Source organism: Bison bison, unplaced genomic scaffold, assembly GCF_000754665.1.
Source record: "Bison bison bison isolate TAMUID 2011002044 unplaced genomic scaffold, Bison_UMD1.0 scf7180017864181, whole genome shotgun sequence".
Classification (NCBI taxonomy): domain Eukaryota; kingdom Metazoa; phylum Chordata; class Mammalia; order Artiodactyla; family Bovidae; genus Bison; species Bison bison.
In genome coordinates, this window is record NW_011494753.1 from 1,824,777 (window position 1) to 1,833,677 (window position 8,901).

The 8,901-nt window shown below is 45.6% G+C and overlaps 1 protein-coding gene across 2 annotated transcripts in view; it reads left to right on the top strand.

Moving 5' to 3' along the window:
• Nucleotides 1-8,901, top strand: part of LOC104990918 (chromosome unknown open reading frame, human C15orf26) — a 21,667-nt gene that overhangs the window by 10,184 nt on the left and 2,582 nt on the right. The gene's annotated exons all lie outside the window — the stretch shown is intronic.

The window sequence follows — 8,901 nt, forward strand, 5'->3', positions numbered from 1 at the left end:
TTTTATTTTAATTGGAGTATAATTTCTTTATAATATTGTGACGATTTCTGGCATACATCAGCATGAATCAGCCATAGGTATACATATGTCCCCTCCCTCTTAAACCTCCCTCCCACCTCCCACCCCATCCCACCCCTCTAGGTTGTCACAGAGCACTGGGTTTGAGCTCCCTGTGTCATACAGCAACTTTCCATTAGCTCTCTATTTTACATATGGTAATGTATATGTTTCAATACTACTCTCTCACATCATCCCACCTTCTCCTTCCCCCACTGTGTCCACAAGTCTGTTCTCTTTGTCTGTGTGTCCTTTGCTGCCCTACAAGTAGGATCACCAGTGTCATCTTTGTAGATTCCATATATGTATGTTAATATCTGATATTTGTCTTTCTCTTTCTGACTTACTTCACACTGTATAACAGGCTCTAGGTTCATCCACCTCATTAGAGCTGACTCAGATGGGAAGCACAGAGTCTTAGCCACTGGACCACCAGGGCAGTCCCTTGTTTTCATTCCTAACTCAAGTTTGGGAAGTACTGTTTTCCCCGGTGGCAGCATCCTGCCTCAGTGCTTCTCCATGCTGACCGCACATACAGTCACCCACACAGCTTCGTAAAAATGCAGAGGCCCAGGCCCTGCCCCTGAGATGAGGCTGAGAACCACTCCCCTGACACTGTAAAGATGCTGCTGCTGCTTTCTTTCAGGCCTCTGTTAAGTCCTCATTTCTACTAAGTCAGATAGATTTATCCATTTTATTCTTAATGGATTATGCATTTGGTGTTGTAGATAAAAAATCGTTTTGTTTTTTTCTTGGGTGCATGGCTTGTAGGATCATAGTTCCCTGAACAGGGACTGAACTTGGGTCACGGCAGTGAAAGCCTGGAATCCTAACCACTAGGCAACCAGGGAGCTCCCTAAGTCCTCACTTCTAAAGAGCCTGGGTAATCTGGAGGAGTGAAGGACAGGGCAGGGCAGCCGCCAGGTGAGCACAAGGCTGGCTGTTTTCTCAGGAGTCTGGGCCCTGCGGATGGCAGCAGAGTTCTGGATGGGGAGGCAGGTGCAGAGGTGCAGAGCTTTTCAAATACCAGCGGCTGTGCTTTTTGCTTATGAGACATCAGGCAGATGAAGACCGAGGGGTCATTAGAAGTTATTGGGAGAGTGCAGACTTATAGCCAGGAAGGACTTAAAGAGCTGGCGATCCAGGGATTTCCAGTTACCAGCCACTCTGGATCTACCCAATGCAGTGGGCTTCTCTCTCAAGCTCCACAGCCGGACCCAGGTTTGCAAGGGTCTTTTTTTTTTTTTTTAGTATTTATTTCCCTGCACCAGATCTTAGCTGTGAAATGTGGGATCTAGTTCCCAGACCAGGGATTGAACTGGAACCCCCTGGACTGAGAGTGCAGAGTCTTAGCCAGTGGGCCACCAGAGAAGTCCCTGCAAGGGTGTTTCTCCCAGCATGGAGAATATCCACGTGGTCCACAGTGATGCATGCTTGACAGATTTCTGCTGGCCTTTGCCAAGCTTTGTTCTCCTTGAAATTGCCTCTCATCTCCACAGTTTAAACTGTCAGTATCTCAGCTTCAATATCTATAAAATGAGGACATATGATGATGTCCAACTTATGAGGTTTTATGAGGGTTAAACAGTTAGTACATTTACCATGCTTATTAGAAAAGTAGAAAGAAAGAGACTTCCCTGGTCGACAAACTAAGACCCCACATGTGTAGCATGGACACATTTTTTTTAAAAGTGCGAGAAAAGAGTGGATAAAACTGATTCGCTTTGCTTGCACCTGAATGTAGCGCAATATTATATGTAAATCGACTATGTTGTTGTTCAGTCTCTAAGTCACGTCTGACTCTTTGCCAGCCCATGGATTGCAGCATGCCAGGCTTTCTTGTCCTTCACTACCTCCTGGAGTTTATACTCCAATAAAAATTTGAAAAAAGAAAAGTGCCTGGCTCAGAGGGCACTCCCAAGCGTTCACTGTTGTTAATTTAATGGTGGTGGTGGTTCTGTTGCTGTTGTTAGGTTAGATAGGTTGTCAGGCACCAGGAGTTTGTTTCTCCATCGCTAACTCAAGCCACAGCCCGGGGCAGGTCTTCGAGCCTCACTCAGACACCTCTGCAAAATGGAACACTTCACACCTGTCCAACTTCCACCCACATATCAATGCCCTTCAGTCAGGAGCACCTGGGGTTGAATGAGTCAGCTTTATTTCTTGTCTCAGTGATGGAGAACACGCACCACAGGAAACAGTGGGGCGTCTCAGTAAAAGACTGTCAGGAAGGACAAGCTACAGAACTGGGGCTGTGGTGGGAGAGTTTAGGGAGGGTCTCAGGAAGTGGGGTTGGGTGCCGTCAGGAAGCAGGTGTGTCTCAATGCATCTTATCTATAGAGGGCAGGCCAGCGCATGGACAAAGCTGTCCTGAGTAAGGAAGCTGCGGTCACTCCTGTTCTCTGAGAGAGGACATTTGGTATTTTGTGGTTTGGACAGTGCTCATGGTTTTGCTGTGTTCAGACACAGTTACACAGTGGTCTTCTTTCTGTCTTGACCCATCGTGGTCACAGCATGGCCTTGTCTGATGTGGGCATTGTGTGAAATTAATTCTATTCCACAAGGGAACACTAAGACATAGCTGGGGGTGCCAGCCCAGCTCCTGGGTGTCAGAGCTGCTTTCTCACATCTCACACTGCCTTAAGCTTACATGAGTCAGGATTTTGAAATAATAAGTCTTTTATTTTCTAATTATAAACAATGTATATTGTTTCTCACTTACGGGAAGTCAGAAAAGGACAAAAAATAATAAGAAAATTACCAGTAGTTCCACCTACCAGAGAAAGCCACTGTTATCTTTTCTTTTTCCATGTCTATGTTTTCTGAAAATTTAATTTTAATGTTTTTAAAAAATTAGGACATCAGGAATATTCTTATTTTTTCCACTTAAAAACACCACTGACCCTATTTCCAATTGTCAGGGATCTTCTCCAAATTGACTTTAAATGATTATATAATGTTCCATCATATATGTATTTATAATAATATATTTACTAATCTATAAAGGTTTGACTTCTAGGTTATTCCATCTCTCTCTCTTGCTCGCTGTCTCTATCTATATCTGTATCTATATCTTGGGGGAGTTGTAATTTACTTAGTTCTGCCTTGCTGTAGCAAAAATTTGAAGTGATGGAAAGACCAGTGTTACAGCTTAGTTTTATTTAGAAAGCAAAGGAAAATACATCCTTGAGGCATGAGGGCGGATTGACCCAAAAGACTCAAAGAGAAGAGAAGTCCCCCGGTCAAGTTTGGCTCCTCTTTTTACATGTTTCTTTCTCCTCCCCCTGGGCCTGCCCTATGTAAATTGAGCTAGCCAGGAGAGCTGTTTGTTTTACTTGAGGTCCTCACTCAAGTCCTGGACCTTCCTTTGTTCTATTTTTTCGAGCTTTTCCCTTGTTTGTCTTTCAGCCACTGCCATTCTGGACTCTTTTTTTCCTATTCTAACTACCTAACATTGCCCCCTCAAGAGATGGGAGGCCCAATTCTTTGGGAATAGGGGCGTTGAGGTCTCTCTGGCTACTTCCTGCTGAATTGGGATTGCAAGGGGCATTGGGCCTCCCCCTCTTTCTAGTCTCAAGCCTCAGAGTCCTTATAGTAGTGTCCATCTAAGGGTGAATGATATTTTCTATGGTCAGCTGTAGTTTTATATATCCTTGTTGAACTGGCACTGCATGTTATAGCGTGTTGACTTGAGCAGAGACAAAACGGGTTAGACAATTGATAATACATGGAGCAATCATAAGCAGCATCAGTATGGTGATGACAGGGATTAGTAAAGGCATTAGCCAACTCCAAATTCCCCATCGCCAGAAGGATCCCCCAAAGAGAGATTGTAGTGACCCTAACTCTTTAGCTTGTTCTTTGAGATCCTGTAGGATCTGAATGTTTTTCTTGAGGACTGTGAGACTTTCTTTTAACTTAGCTGGAGGTATTTACCCAGAAACAGCATGTCTCATTCAAGATGGCTCAAGTCCCTCCTTGTTCATGGATCAGGAGATCTATCTCCTGTCTGCTTTGGAATACAACCCCTGCCAAGCTGTATTGGCTCTTTAGCACTATCCTGAGAAATCTTATCCCCAGAAACTTAATTTTGGGGGTGTTCATTAGAATGGCACTCGTTTGCATTTCTGAATAGGTATCTGAGATCTCCCAGGAACTCACAGGTGTATCGAGTGTCCTCTTCTGTTTTCTTCCACGGCTTGACTTGTGAGTAGTGAATCCAGGAGTCATGGAACCTTGACTGCTGTGGGGATAGAAAGTATTACAGGGTGGAGGCCCTTCCATGTGGGCTGGAGTTGAGCCTTTGGTGACCCATCTGCCAGACTTTAATTAGGACTTGAGTCCCTGGAGCATATAGTGGTGACTCCTTAGATAGCATATTCAAAAGCAGAGACATTACTTTGCCAACAAAGGTCCGTCTAGTCAAGGCTATGGTTTTTCCTGTGGTCATGTATGGATGTGAGAGTTGGACTGTGAAGAAGGCTGAGCGCCCAAGAATTGATGCTTTTGAACTGTGGTGTTGGAGAAGACTCTTGAGAGTCCCTTGGACTGCAAGGAGATCCAACCAGTCCATTCTGAAGATCAGCCCTGGGATCTCTTTGGAAGGAATGATGCTAAAGCTGAAACTCCAGTACTTTGGCCACCTCATGCAAAGAGTTGACTCATTGGAAAAGACTCTGATGCTGGGAGGGATTGGGGGCTGGAGGAGAAGGGGATGACAGAGGATGAGATGGCTGGATGGCATCACTGACTCGATGGACGTGAGTCTGAGTGAACTCCGGGAGTTGGTGATGGACAGGGAGGCCTGGCATGCTGCGATTCGTGGGGTCGCAAAGAGTTGGACTCGACTGAGCGACTGATCTGATCTGATCTGATCTGACACCCCACAAGCGTATATCCTGTTGGAATTGCCCAATGGCCATGGTATAAAACTGGAGGGACTGAGCCTCTGGATTGAGGAAGAAGTCATTGACATAAGCAAAGGTCTCCCATATAGCATCCCATAAGGACTAAGACCAACCTGTTCCTTATGGGCAATACGGGTGCAGAGGAGAGCTATTGGTAAAACCTCCTTCCATCCCAGGGAGGTCTCCTGGGTTATCTTTTTTATCGCTGATTTTAAGAATTGGTTGGCTCTTTCTACTTTTCCTGAAGACTGAGGCCTCCAGGCACAATGGAGATAATAAGTAATGCCCAATGCTTTAAAGACCCCTTGGGTGACCTTAGAAGTAAATGATATCCCATTGTCACTTTGTAATGACCTGGGCAGACCAAATCTCAGAATGATTTCATGGAGCAGTTTTTCTACCACGTCATCAGCCTTCTCAGTCCAGGTGGGAAAGCCTTCAATCCATCCTGTGAATGTATATATCATGACTAATAGGTATTTATACCTTTGAGAAACTGGCATCTGGGTGAAGTCCATCAGTCAGCTCTCTCCTGAGTAGGTCCCGTGTCATTGGACGGACTGGGCCAGCTGGGGTCTTTGAGCTCCTTGGGAGTTGTTTAATTGGCAAGTGGCAAAAGAGGAAACTACTTGCCTTATGTTCATTTGGAGGCCTGTTCCTCTGAAGAACCTTTCTAGTAATCTTTGGAGGGTCTTCTCCCCTAAATGAGTGATGGCATGTAAGGAGTTAACCAACTTCCATTGGCAGTTCCCAGGGAGAAAAAGGAGTCCCTCCTTTTGGAACCACCACCCCATATGATCTTGAAAGCCCTCACTCTTAGCTTTAAGAGTCTCACCTTCAGTATATGAAGGAGTTTCTGGCAAATTAGTCTGAGGAACTAAGGTGGCAACCCCTATTAGGTCAAGCCTGATCCACTGCTTGGTTCCCTCATGCCACTTCCGTCCTCCCTTTTTGGTGTGCTTTAAAATGGGAGACTGAAAATTCAGTGGGCAGATGAACTGCCTCTAAGAGCCTAAGGATTTGATCACCATATTTGATTGGGGATTCTCGGGTGGTCAAGTGGCCTCTTTCTTTCCAAATAGCAGCATGTGCATGTAGCACCAGAAAGGCATACTTGGAGTCAGTGTAAATGGCTACTCTTTTTCCTTTTCCTAGCTCTAAAGCTCGAGTCAGGGCTATGAGCTCAGCTAATTGCGCTGAAGTACCTGGTGGCAAAGGTTTAGCCTCTGTAGTCTCAAAAATGGAGACTACTCCATATCCAGCTCTTCTTTTTCCATCCAAGACAAAGCTGCTTCCATCAGTGTACCAGATTTCCTCAGGATTGGTCAGTGGACCTTCTGACAATCCCTCTTGGGGTTTTGTCCAGTGGTCCAAGGTTTCTAGGCCAGACTGAAAGGGGAGATAGCCCTCGGGGGCAGGCAGGAGGGTGGCAGGGTTAAGAACCTCACAAGGGGATATAGTCAGGCCTGGATTTTCCATCAGCATTACTTGATATCTGAGGATTCTTTGATCAGGCATCCATAAATGGCCTCTCCCATTTAGGAGTTGTTTCACTTGGTGACTGGTAAAAATAGTTAATTTGCCCCCATAAGAGAGTTTTAAAGTATCTTCTATCAGGATTGCAATAGCTGCAAACTTTCAAAGGCAGGGAGGCCAGCCTCAGGTGGTTGGGTTGAGTCTCTTCGATGAGTAAGCTATAGGCTAGGGCTGAGGTCCCAACCTTTGAGTTAACACTCCCAAGGCTATTCCTTCATTTTTGTGGACATAAAATTGGAATGCTTTTTCTGGGTCTGGCAACCTCAAGGCAGGTGCTTGAGTTAAGGCTTGTTTTAGTGTAGCCTCTGCCTTCTTTTAAGGAGTTCCCTACATCAGTGGGATTGAATCATCCCGTCCCTTCAAGATTTCGTATAAGGGCTGGGCAATTAGACCATAGTTGGGAATCCAGATTCTATAATACTCAATTAGCCCCAGGAAAACTTGCAGTTGTTTTCGAGTCGTAGGGGAGGGCAACTGGAGGATTCCTTGTATTCAATCAGAGGACAGCCTCCTGGACCTGTGTGTAATCTGAACTCCCAGGTAAGTGACCTTTGTCTTGACCATCTGTGCCTTAGCATTATATCCCCTCTCTGCCAAAAAGTTTAGAACCTGAATTGCATGTTGTTGGGCATGTTGTAGGAAACATGGAAGATGAAGGCCTCAATATCTAGAGAGATTGGATATTATACAGCATTTCTCTCCCAAAGGCCAGCTGTTTTATGGTTGTCCCTCCAGAAGATTGTAGAGGCAACATTGTGGGCCTGGACAGGACTCAGGAAAAGAACATGAAACAGGAAGGAAGGGGGTAGAGTACAACTTTTGAAAAAATGACATAGCCAAGGGCATAACATAAACCGATTAAAACAAAATGGATCAAAGATGACAAGTCAAATTCAACTAAACCTTGATCCTCAGTCTGTAAGCTAAATGACACACCCAGAGGTGCCAGGACAGTTCCAAGGCACTGTCAAAAGACGGAGGAGTGGGTGTTTCCACAACTGTTGGGATGATCGCCCCACTCATTAGCATATGAAATCACCCAGCTTGAGAAAACTAACCACGCCACATTCCATGGCCTCTGCACTTGCACTCTGCAATGGGCCACACCCTGTGGAGTGTGCTTCTCTCTAAATCCACACAAATCCACCTCTTACCTATCACTGTGTCTCTCACTGAATTTTTTGCAATGAGACATCAAGAGCCTGAGCTTCATTAGGTCATAAAACCAGGCACCATGGATTTTGGTCAGACTCAAGTCCCAGTCGGATATAACAGAGTGACTAAGCATAGCACAGAGTCCCTGCCACATGGGTTTGAGTCCCAATCTTAGGTAAATGGTTTCAAACACAGCTTTCAGAAATGGAAAGATGATGACCTGCCCAATACTTTGTAAGCAGTGGCATAGATGGAGAGAGAAGCTGAAGGATGGGAGGGAAAAGCAGTGGGAAAAATGTGCCGAGGAAACCCCTTCATAACCTGCCAGAAAATCTGCTAAACACCTGACCTGTGCTCACAATTTTCATTGGCCTGATCCTTGGCACAAAGAAGATTAAGGACAGAAGAACCCCCACCCACTTGGGCAACAGCTACTAAGGCACAGCATATAGTAGAGCCTTTGGGACACCCTGGGGCACCCACTGCCACTCACCTGTTCACGGGGGGTGGGGGGGAGGTTGAGGAAACAAGAAATGAGAGATTGTAAAGGAATTAAGATTTTGTTAGTCAAATGTCCTTCCAGCCATAGGGGCGAGGACTTCCTACCCCAACCGAAGGTCTCCTGGAATCTGAGACTGAGCCGCTTGAGCTTTCTGCTGAGTTTGTTTTTGCTGTCCTGGTTTCCAGCATGTTGGGCTTCTTGTCACTTCCCTGCACTGGGTTTTCTTCACGCTCAGCTTCCAACGCAGGAGCTTTTGTCGAGTTGGGCTTCTGCTGTGCTTAGCTTCTGCCTCATGGGGGTCAAGCTGAAATTGTTTGAGCCAGGTTAAATCCAAGTCACGGCACCATCTATGTCGGGGGAGTGTGTAATTCCCTTGGTTCTGTTTCGCTGCAGCAAAAATTTGAAGCGACAGACAGACCAGTGTTACAGCTCCGTGTTATAGCTCAGTTTTATTTAGAAAGCAAAGGGAAGTACCTCCTTGAGGTGTGAGGGTGGGTTGATCCAAAAGACTTGAAGAGAAAAGTCCCCCTGTCATGTTTGGCTCCTCTTTTTATGTTTTTTCCTCCTCCACCAGGCCTGCCCTATGTAAATTGAGCTAGCCAGGAGGGCTGTTTGTTTTACCTGAGGTCCTCACTCCGGTCCTCGGACCTTCCTTTGTTCTATTTTTGTGGGCTTTTCCCTCTGTCTTTTAGCCACTGCCATTCTGGACTCCTTTTTCCTATTCTACCTACCTAATATATATAT